The sequence below is a fragment of the Microcaecilia unicolor genome, chromosome 4 (genome assembly GCF_901765095.1).
Source record: "Microcaecilia unicolor chromosome 4, aMicUni1.1, whole genome shotgun sequence".
Taxonomy (NCBI): Eukaryota; Metazoa; Chordata; class Amphibia; order Gymnophiona; family Siphonopidae; genus Microcaecilia; species Microcaecilia unicolor.
The window spans coordinates 356,836,189-356,848,395 of record NC_044034.1 but is presented as its reverse complement, the minus strand read 5'-3'; the positions used below and the strand labels follow the sequence as shown (position 1 = coordinate 356,848,395).

Here is a 12,207-nt window from a genome sequence, read left to right as displayed (position 1 = left end):
GGGGTTAGTGATGTTTTGGGCAGGGTTAGTGATGTTCTGGGCAGGGCTGATGATGGGGGAGGCAGGGCTGATGACAGGGAGGCAGGGCCCGTGACAGAAGAGGCAGGGCCAATGATGGCAGGGGTGGGGTTTGACTTTGGGCAGGTTTTGGGTGGGGAAAAAATTTTCCACCTGGCAACCCTGAAGAGAAGATGAGATGGGGGACCTGATGCATAATGGAGGAGATGGCCTAGCTGGAGAGAAACAGAAGCCAGCTGAAATCCTTGGGTAAGAGAAGCCCCTAAAGGGTTGAATCCTCCTAAAGGATCTGTGTATTAGGAGAAAGTAACTAACAGCCATGGGGTGGAGGATAGGACTGTAAAGTTAATGAGAGTGAAGAAAGTCCTATCCAGGGGTGGAGGCTGTTTTACACTGAGACCCAGGTACCCCAAAGTAAGTGGGTGGGCTCAGTGAGTGAATTTGCATGTGAATAAGAACTGGAAAGAAGTGGTTCCCACAAGACTGAAACCTAGTACTAATAAATTGAATTTGCATTTGGTGACTCTGATTTGCATATTGGTGAAGGCTGGAGAATCGAGTTATAGTCCCAGGAAAAGTACATAAGTACATAAGTAGTGCCATACTGGGAAAGACCAAAGGTCCATCTAGCCCAGCATCCTGTCACCGACAGTGGCCAATCCAGGTCAAGGGCACCTGGCACGCTCCCCAAACGTAAAAACATTCCAGACAAGTTATACCTAAAAATGCGGAATTTTTCCAAGTCCATTTAATAGCGGTCTATGGACTTGTCCTTTAGGAATCTATCTAACCCCTTTTTAAACTCCGTCAAGCTAACCGCCCGTACCACGTTCTCCGGCAACGAATTCCAGAGTCTAATTACACGTTGGGTGAAGAAAAATTTTCTCCGATTTGTTTTAAATTTACCACACTGTAGCTTCAACTCATGCCCTCTAGTCCTAGTATTTTTGGATAGCGTGAACAGTCGCTTCACATCCACCCGATCCATTCCACTCATTATTTTATACACTTCTATCATATCTCCCCTCAGCCGTCTCTTCTCCAAGCTGAAAAGCCCTAGCCTTCTCAGCCTCTCTTCATAGGAAAGTCGTCCCATCCCCACTATCATTTTCGTCGCCCTTCGCTGTACCTTTTCCAATTCTACTATATCTTTTTTGAGATACGGAGACCAGTACTGAACACAATACTCCAGGTGCGGTCGCACCATGGAGCGATACAACGGCATTATAACATCCGCACACCTGGACTCCATACCCTTCCTAATAACACCCAACATTCTATTTGCTTTCCTAGCCGCAGCAGCACACTGAGCAGAAGGTTTCAGCGTATCATCGACGACGACACCCAGATCCCTTTCTTGATCCATAACTCCTAACGCGGAACCTTGCAAGACGTAGCTATAATTCGGGTTCCTCTTACCCACATGCATCACTTTGCACTTGTCAACTTGTGAACCAGAGGAGTGACCGGGGCACGGTGGACATAACTGGAAAGGATTTCCAGTGGGAGGAAGGCATGGCAGAGCAGTCACCCTGAGTGAAGAAGGATCCCAGGATATTAAGGTTGGTGCCTGCAAATTATTAGCAAAAGGCCAGCCAGAGTCTTGCTCAGGAGCACCAGGCCAGTGAGGCCTGGTAGAAAGCAGGAAGAGACATGTCTTTACAAGCTGCACAGAGTGGAAAGCATGTGAGTTAGGACAGGAGCCACTAGAGGGCCTCAGCACATGTGAGTGACCTGTGGGGGATTACAGTCTGTTGAAACCAAGTTTAGCACATTGAGGCAGTATCCTGCAACAATGCACGTAATTTTTCAGAATGCCCCTGACACACCTATGCCTCTCCCATGGCCACACCCCTTTTGAGTTACACACTATTAGAGTTAGACGCCATGCCTTATAGAATAGCACGCAACTTTTAAGGGGTGCCACCGTGGAAGTGGAGGAGATGAAAGCAGTATCTGAATTCAAGAGAGCTTGGGACAAGTACATGATAGAAACAGAAGGACAGGACTTGTGTTTGCTTGACCGGTGTGAGGTTCACCACAAATCACACCAATGTCCTTTAGGAACAGAAGCCAGAATTTTACAGCTGAAGGGAGAAGCCAGTGAGCAGTTATCTTCTGGAGATTACGAGAGACATAACCTGCAGGAGTCCATCGGGTTTATTGCCCACTCAGCCCAACTTGGGAGGTCTTCTTCTCTGACATCTAGAGATTTAATCCGGGTGTTGTTTTTGGCCCACCTCAGAATTTGCAGAATGAGAGGCCGTCTCGATTCCAGGGATGCACAATCATACGGTGCAGAGTTCAAATTTTCTGTAAAAATTTGACCACAAATGCTGTGTCATGCATGGTAATATTCTTCATTGAGCATAATAGAATTTATTTATCAGCACTTATAATCCTTAAGTGCTGTTTCCATACCGGTCTAGGCGATCGCCTTGACCGGCAAGATGTAAGCCAGATTGAGCCTGCAAATAGGTGGGAAAATGTGGGATACAAATGTGACAAATAATAATAATAATAAACATTAATTATTTTATAGTTCCCAGGAAAATATGCAGGCAAGTACGAAGGGGCTGGAAGAGATTTCAGAAGGTTCATTGATCCACCCATGGCTCCAGGCAGGATTCCTGCACTCACTTAAACCTCACAAAAAAATGCTGCTCTAACCAGCTTTTCAAACCTCCAGTGATGAGTCTGGACCAGGAGCTCAGTGCCAGTGCTGCAACTGCCACGTGGAGAGAACCCAGGTCCCAATTCTTGGCTCAGAACTTCTGCTGGGGTTTATCAATAGAAATCAAACAAAATAAAACATGGAAAAGAAAATAAGATGATACCTTTTTTATTTGGACATAACTTAATACATTTCTTGATTAGCTTTCGAAGGTTGCCCTTCTTCCTCAGATCGGAAATAAGCAAATGTGGTAGCAGATAGTATATATAAGTGAAAATATTCAAGCATTACTATGACAGTCTGACAGGGTGGGATGTTTTCACTTATATACACTGTCAGCTAGCACATTTGCTTATTTCCGATCTGAGGAAGAAGGGCAACCTTCGAAAGCTAATCAAGAAATGTATTAAGTTATGTCCAATAAAAAAGGTATCATCTTATTTTCTTTTCCATGTTTTATTTTGTTTGATTTCTATAGATTCTACATGGAATGTTGCTATTCCACTAGCAGCATTCCATGTAGAAGTCGGCCCTTGCGGATCACCAATGTGGCCGCGCAGGCTTCTACATGGAATGTTGCTAGTGGAATAGCAACATTCCATGTAGAATCTCCAGTAGTAGCAACATTCCATGTAGAATCTCAAATAGTAGCAACAGAATCTCAATAGTAGCAACATTCCATGTAGAATCTCCAATAGTAGCAACATTCCATGTAGAATCTCCAATGGTATCTATTTTACTGTCATAGTAATGCTTGAATGTTTTCACTTATATACACTGTCAGCTAGCACATTTGCTTATTTCCCATCTGAGGAAGAAGGGCAACCTTCGAAAGCTAATCAAGAAATGTATTAAGTTATGTCCAATAAAAAAGGTATCATCTTATTTTCTTTTCCATGTTTTATTTTGTTTGATTTCTATTGATACTCTTTGTATTATGAATTCAGAGTTGCAGGGTTCAGAAAGCAGAAGACTTGTTTGTGTGTGATTCCTGGAAAAGGACTGTCACTCACTGTATGACTGAAAGGGGTTGCAAAATGAATGAAGTAAGGCCCTGGGTAATTGTAAATGAAAGCTTATGGTATCAAATCCCAGCGCCCAGTAGGGCAGGAGGAAAATTGCGGGGTGAAAAAATAAATCCACCTGCCAAGAACAGCAATGTTAAAACTTAAATTTCTTCTGCTGTAAAACCAATTTCAATACTAAGGTCCAAGGCCTGAGATCCGGACCTGTCTTTTCAGGACAGAATAGAAAATAGAAAACTGAAACTCATTCAGGGACCTCTAGGCAACGAGTTTGACATTAGCCTGCCCCCCCCCCCCCAGCTGTTGATTAACCCTTTGGCACCTGGAGGTGGCTGCTTCAGAGGAGGGCTCAGGCAGGCTGCCAGGGCGCTGGATGTGAGAAACGCCTGACCTGCTGCTGCCTGTGCAATGGTTAATTTAAGGGGATACTACACCCACTCAACACAGAAAACAAAACGAAAAGTAAAACAAGTTAAAGAAAGCATAAAAGATCAGATAAAAAAATTACAAACCATAAAATACAACAGTGTACAAAATAAGAGACAGAAGTAGTCCATAGCTGTAAAATGTTCAAAAGTAAGGCCTACCAAAAATACAACATAGTAACATAGTAAATGACTGCAGATAAAGACCTGTACGGTCCATCCAGTCTGCCCAAGATAAATTCATTTTACATGATATGTGATACTTTATACCCAAGTTTGATCTTGCCATTCTCAGGGCCCAGACCGTAGAAGTCTGCCCAGTACTGTTCTTGTACTGAAGCTAATGTGAAACCAAACTTTAAAAAGACCCTGTCCAACAAAAAGATTGCACTCAAAAAGACTGTATCCAAAGAAACAGTTAAAAGGTAACCTGAAGGAACAGGTAATTAGGCAGCCAGAAAATAATCACTTACCATCTCTATAATTGCCAGGATAAGGAGTGTATGATGTGGAAGGCAATTTTAGAACCAGCCAGTACAGTTGATGTAACCAACGTGCACATAAGTAGTGGCAGAAAGGGAAAGTACACGTACATAACCTGCCACTTATACACAGAGCTAGCAGTAGTTGGCAGAGTTGTCTATGCTGGGATTTCCAAACCCTGCCCAACTCCCATCTACAGAAAAACGTAAGTGTTGCCATACTGGGACAGACCAAAGGTCCATCAAGCCCAATATCCTGTTTCCAACAGTGGCCAATCCAGGTCACAAGTACCTGGCAGAAACCCAAACAATAGCAACATTCCACGTAGAACCCCAAAGGGTAGCAAGATTCTAGAATTCTAAAGAATAGCAAGATTCCATGCAGAATTTCAAAGTGTATAGCAACATTCCATATAGAACCCTAAAGAGTAGCAAGATTCCATTCAGAATCCTAAGCACATAAGTATTGCCATACTGGGACAGACCAAAGGTCCATCAAGCCCAATATCCTGTTTCCAACAGTGGCCAATCCAGGTCACAAGTACCTGGCAGAAACCCAAACAATAGCAACATTCCACGTAGAACCCCAAAGAGTGGCAAGATTCTAGAATTCTAAAGAATAGCAAGATTCCATGCAGAATTTCAAAGTGTATAGCAACATTCCATATAGAACCCTAAAGAGTAGCAAGATTCCATTCAGAATCCTAAGCACATAAGTATTGCCATACTGGGACAGACCAAAGGTCCATCAAGCCCAATATCCTGTTTCCAACAGTGGCCAATCCAGGTCACAAGTACCTGGCAAGCTCCCAGAACAGATTTTATGCTGCTTATCCTAGAAATATCAAATTGATCAGAAGTAGAGCTTCTGTTTAGAGTAATGCCCGCTGCTGTGATACATGATCAAATAGCCACTACTAATGGAGGAGGAGTCTCATAAACGTACACAGCTGATTTCACTTCACCATGCGGTGAGTCTTAGCTTTCGTGTATATTTATAATCATCGACTCGCCTTCCTCCTCCCTGCTGTCTAGTGACTTCTATTGTAATCACACTCTGGAGCGGTCTTAACTACATTGATGGCTGCGCTTTACTTATCTGTGTCAGCCGGCGTGCCCTCTTTATAGCGGGCATTACTCTAAACAGAAGCCCTACTTCTGATCAATTTGATATGCATATCAGTTTAGTTAGAAGTAGCAGATAAATGGAACTAGATTTTTGGAACTACTAGTGTATATGTTATATTTATATACACGTGTTAAACATGATACTCAATTCAAGTTGTCACACTGTAGCAAAATCACTCTACACGGTGAACAGTGAATATATAATGTTTGAAAGAACCAAAATTCAGGTCTATTACTATGCAAGGCATATGCAGTGGGGAAAAAGTGTATACTCAGGCATTGGGTGCAGGAAGAACCACCATCCTTTTGGTATTGGAGAAATAGATTCCATGAACTCATGCTTTGGGAGGCACGAGCAGCCCAGAGCAGTCCAAAAAAAGGAAAACTTTTCGTCTCCATCTGGAACAAGTATTTGCAATCTATTTCCCATAAAGCAAGAAGCGCCGTTTTAAATAAGTTTCATATGCTTTAGAAGGAATTATACCAAGAGGGGGAAGGAAGGCAATAGGGAAGAATCAACAGGCGAAGGAAGCGGAGGGAGATTTAACGAGGGGACGTCTGTGTATTATCCAATCATATCAAAGTGGACAGAGGTTTGGCGCGGGATTGAAACAGTAGACACCATGAAGAAAGGAAAGGAGCGCGGTAGTCCGAGAAAGGGAGGGAGGAGGGATAAGGAATCTAAACAAGGTACCTTGACAAATATGACACAAGTGAAATTCGCGATGACAACTTTCCATTTTATTATTCTTTATTATTCACTTTAACAAAGGATGTCGATTTCCTTTGGGTACAGCGATAGTAGTGTGTGAGGCTGGGGGGGGGAGGAGGGGGGGAAAATTACAAAACATAAGTTGGTGACACAAGTTACAGACATGCTTGATCAAAATGTTATATCAATGGCTTTATCAATGGTTGTAAATTAAGGATTTGTTACAGATCTTGTATCATCAATAAAAACAGTTGAAACATAATGTTTGAAAGAACGCTTATCTTTCAAACCGCCAGCACTAGGGAATTCCACGATTCTAACTCGTTCTTTCTCTCCCTCGCCCCAAGCCAACGATGGCCAGCGTTGCGTCTAGCTGCTTCAGGGTCTTGGTGGCGGGACTGCTTTGGAATCTGCCTTTAATGCACAGGCACGAGAAGACTGTTTACCGTGTGGAGTGATTTTGCTACAGTGTGACAACTTGAACTGAGTATCATGTTTAACACGTACATAATTGTGTGAAGGATACTTTAAACACCACACACTACAGAAGGTTTTTGGCTGATGATGAACAGAGGATCTACATAGACCCGTTTAAGCTCCGATAGATTGTCATTATCTGCGAGCTCTGTCAGGCCTTTTTTTCCTTCAGATACACACAACGGTAGCACTGTTGGATGCTTTAACATTTTCATCTAGTGGAAATTTATTGTGATGTGGCAGTGTCTAACGATGATATATTTCCACACCCTTAAATATTCTTTATATATCTTGTGTCAACATATAGACATCAGTTTAGCTGTGTTTCCTCCGTTGGTGTTATCCATGTTCATCTTTGTAAAATGGATGCTTTCACCCTACCCAGTGCGTACACATCCATTCCTGCATGCACTTTGAACAGACTCTATGTTGGCAGATCCTGTTCCAAAAGACTACTGGAATTGTAAACATCCCGACCTGGATTTCTCAAATTCTGTCTACAATGAAACTTCACAGTAGTATGTGAATGTGATTCTTTTGATACTCAGAGACTGAGAAAGATTGTATTTACAGCATATCAGGTGCTATCTAAAAGTACCCTTTGATATCAATGTGCCAAAGGGCACAGTGCAGACTCAGCAAAATCCTAGAGTCATGTGGCAGTGAGGAGATGACTTAGCAAGGTCCTACACTGTATCTTGCATGCATTCTTGATTCTAATTCCAGAGCACGTTGATACATTTCTATTAAAAGACATACCACAAAAAGGACCTTTCCATTTGCTCTGATCCAACAATGAAGTGAAATAATCATATATCAGTGAGCTTGGATTAGCTCACACCTTTTTCAGTGGTAGCTGAATGTGAGTTACATTCAGGTACACTGGGTATTTCTCTATCCCTGCAGGGCTCACAATCTAAGCTTGTGCCTGAGGCAATGGAGGGTTAAGTGATTTGCCCAAGATCAGAAGGAGTAGCAGTGGGATTTGAACCAGCCACCTCTGGTTGTCAAGACTGGCCACTATGCTACTCCTCTAGCCCCAGATGGGCTTAGGCCCCTCCACTTTTGCTTCAGGACCACCGAGCAGCTTGGTGCACCATTAGCATAGCTGATGGGGTTCCTCAAGCACTACCAAACGAAGACATTGGGAATCCACTGCTCCAAGTCAGAAAAGCACCGCAGTCAGTGGCAGCACTCTGATCCGCTGGACCCGGCACCAGGAGCATGCTCAGTTTTAGCGAATCCTCAATTCATGCATGAGAACTGAGCATGTTCTCATGCCAATGCTGGTGGCTCAAAGTGCTTCTGTTGACCGCCATGTTTTTCTGATTTGGGGCAGCGGACTCTGAATTTTTTCAGCTGGTGGTGTTGGAGGAAATCCTCCAGCTAAGTTACTCTAAACATTAATTTTGGTAGAGGAGCAAGAAGAGGGAGGGAAGAGGAAATGTGTGCCCACCCATGATTTTTCAACAGCTCCTGGTCCCCGTGCTCACACAGCAGGCTCAGATCATCAAGAACTTATGGTTTTTACCTCTGTAAGAGGGAGGCTTATGTGAACACTTTAGTGAATACATAGCAGCCAACATGACCACACTGAAAGCTGAGTTGCCTTGAGGGTACCTGCCATTCATTCTTCAGTTTTAAGATGAACTGTACTTATCTCACCCAAATCATGGTTAAAGCCTTGCTTTCTGAGCAAGTCTATGGTTTTCCTTCAGTAGGCTTCATTTAACAGCCCGAGACTTAGAGAAGAGTTGTCTATCCCAGAATGCACCCTAGAAATTAAACATAACCAAAACCGAGCTTCTCATTTTTCCCCCCAAACCCACCTCCCCACTCCCCCCGTTTTCTATTTCTGTTGATGGCTCTCTCATTCTCCCTGTCTCCTCAGCTTGAAACCTTGGGGTCATCTTTGACTCTTCTCTCTTCTTCTCTGATCATATCCAGCAGATCGCCAAGACCTGTCATTTCTTTCTTTACAACATCCGTAAAATCCGCCCCTTTCTTTCCGAGCACTCTACCAAAACCCTCATCCACACCCTTGTAACCTCTTGTTTAGACTACTGCAATCTGCTTCTTGCTGGCCTCCCACTTAGTCACCTCTCCCCTCTCCAGTCGGTTCAAAACTCTGCTGCCCGTCTCGTCTTCCGCCAGGGTCGCTTTACTCATACTACCCCTCTCCTCAAGACCCTTCACTGGCTCCCTATCTGTTTTTGTATCCTGTTCAAACTTCTTCTACTAACCAATAAATGTACTCACTCTGCTGCTCCCCAGTATCTCTCCACACTCGTCCTTCCCTACACCCCTTCCCGTGCACTCCGCTCCATGGATAAATCCTTCTTATCTGTTCCCTTCTCCACTACTGCCAACTCCAGACTTCGCGCCTTCTGTCTCGCTGCACCCTACGCCTGGCATAAACTTCCTGAGCCCCTACGTCTTGCCCCATCCTTGGCCACCTTTAAATCTAGACTGAAAGCCCACCGCTTTAACATTGCTTTTGACTCGTAACCACTCGCCTCCACCTACCCTCCTCTCCTCCTTCCTGTACACATTAATTGATTTGATTTGCTTACTTTATTTTTTGTCTATTAGATTGTAAGCTCTTTGAGCAGGGACTGTCTTTCTTCTATATTTGTGCAGCACTGCGTACGCCTTGTAGCGCTATAGAAATGCTAAATAGTAGTAGTAGTAGATTAACAGGGGCTGCTCAGGATACATGTGAGCAGCTTATAATGTCTGACAATGGATTACTCAGCTGTCTTCAGTAGCAGCCCCTCCCTTTTCTTTTACCTCAGTAGTGTAGACAGACCACCAATTGTGGGTGAGTCTGAGCACAAAGAGAGCAGGCACAAAATATTCTCTTTGCCTTATCCCTGTCCCTCAAGTGCCCCCCCCCCCCCAACTCAAAACATAAGTACCTTAGATGATGGGGATCATCAGGCCCTGCCAGCAGAAGACTTCCTCTTTTAATGTTCTGAACTCCTACCAAGCTTGGCAATCGGTGTGGCAGTGTCCCTGAGTTGCCACCACCACTGGCACCCTACAAATGCTCATTTTTTGCCCATGCATGAAAATTGAGCATGCGTGGTGGCCAGTGACATTGCTGCCAACTGCCAATCTTGGTAGGGGTTCTGGCCACCAAAGGAGGAGGTCTTCAGCTAGCGGGGATTTGGGATCCCCACCAGCCACAGCAGAGGTACGCTGCTGCTGAGTTGCCCCGAGCCCAAAGTGATTGAACCCCTGTCCACCCGGGCCCACCCATGGCTGCACCACTGCCTCTACAATGACTTTATCTAGTTCTTCAAGACTAGAATGTTCCCTTCCCTCTCTACAATTTTTAAGACTCAGTTACAAACCCTTCCTTAATGCATGTTTTCACCCAAGCCTTCCCGCGGTCCTAAATGGATTATTTCATTTTGCAGTATATTACCTTGTTGTTTTTTCCCTCTTACCTCCTATGAGATTATAACTTGCTTTCCCGTTTTGTACTCTCCTCTGTTTCTCATATCCTGAACCCTGGTCTTTGTCTCTCTTGCCTCAAATGTCCCCCATTACACTGTTTTGTGAACCACTTAGATATTTTATGATGATTTCGCAATATATCAAGATTACATTGAACATGAACTTGGAATGCCCTCCCGCAGGAGGTGGTGGAGATGAAAACGGTAACGGAGTTCAAACATGCGTGGGATATGCATAGAGGAATCCTGTGCAGAAGGAATGGATCCTCAGAAGCTTAGCTGAAATTGTGTGGCGGAGCAGTTGGGGGGAAGAGGGGGTGGTGGTTGGGAGGCGAGGATAGGGGAGGGCAGACTTATACGGTCTGTACCAGAGCCGGTGATGGGAGGCGGGACTGGTGGTTGGGAGGCGGGAAATACTGCTGGGCAGACTTATACGGTCTGTGCCCTGAAAAGGACAGGTACAAATTCAAGGTAAGGTATACACATATGAGTTTGTCTTGGGCAGACTGGATGGACCATGCAGGTCTTTTTCTGCCGTCATCTACTATGTTACTATGTTACTATGTATAAAGAACTCGCATGATCGTTATTTCTTCCCTGCAGATACATGCATACAATTCCTCCTGCCTTGGAATAGGTATTTCTTTGTGTGGCGGCATTTGGTGAGATTATTCTGTAAGGGTAGATAGGTGCATATGTTACCTGTATAAAATCGGTGAATTTATGCACCTATGTTTCCTGACAGGTAGGCACCGTTGTATTCTAAAGGGTATTACTGTTGTTCATGTGTCCTTTGGAAACACTGCAAAGTAGGCCAAGGTACAGTCAGGTTTTGAAGCCAACATTGTTTACGGCTGTTGTATCCGGGGGGGGGGGGGGGGGGGGATAATAGTCATAAAAGGAAGTCTCAGTCTTATCTCAGAATGAAAACTGATTCTTCCTCAGACGAAGAGGAAGAAGGATTTAACCAGAAGACACAATAGGAGGGATCATTAAGAGAAGGACCAGTGAAGACCAAATGACCTCACCTGTTTGTTGGCTATGGTGTTCACCTTAGCTTCTGTCTTATGGAGGTGAGAATTTTGCTGGTGAAATCCTCACATCATGACTCTTTGGGCTTCGGAGAGGCTATGGTTGGATTCCAGTTGTCTCTGTAGTTAAAGGAAAAAATATTTATGTGACTGTCCCCGACACGTTATGTTCAGCCCTGTCAAACATCAGGCCTTGCAGTACCAAAATTACCCCATGGGACGAGGCAATATTGAATGCACAGCTTTCGTAGATCAGGCGACTGGCTAGAAGATGCTCCTCTCTATGTTTGATAGAAGGCCATACTTTGAAAATTGTTACACTTTGAGGCATATTTTCAAAGCACTTTGGGAGGCTAAGTTCCATAGGTTTCTATGGAACTTTGGGAGGCTAAGTGCTTTGAAAATGAGCTTGATTGTTACTTATTCTTATTATATTAGATGCAATCTTTGTACAGCAATCTCCTCCATACATACCCCCCTTTTACAAAGCCGGTGCAGTAATGCCGACATAGCCCATTCAAAGTGAATGGGTTGTGTTGGCATTGCCGCATGACTTTATAAAAGGGAGGGGGGATAGTTACATACAGAATCTGACCACAGAGTTGCGTTCTTTGACAAGGAAACACAATTGGCATCCACTGGATTGAGGCTTCTTCTCCTTGGCTATCACTGACCCTCCTCTATCTTCAACGCACCAATCAAGCAGCCTTATGCTCGACATGGTCCCATTAACAGTGTACACATTCTCGCTGGTAGGAGATTCCGTTACCTGAT

At 44.1% G+C, this 12,207-nt stretch overlaps 1 protein-coding gene across 5 annotated transcripts in view; it reads right to left on the bottom strand.

Annotated features, from left to right (window-relative positions):
- Nucleotides 1-12,207, bottom strand: part of ADGRG2 (adhesion G protein-coupled receptor G2) — a 186,751-nt gene that overhangs the window by 158,057 nt on the left and 16,487 nt on the right. For all 5 annotated transcript variants that reach the window (XM_030202278.1, XM_030202280.1, XM_030202281.1 and 2 more), the window contains exon 2: nt 11,431-11,553. The gene's annotated coding sequence lies outside the window, so the exon portion shown is untranslated. The remainder of the gene's footprint in view (nt 1-11,430; nt 11,554-12,207) is intronic.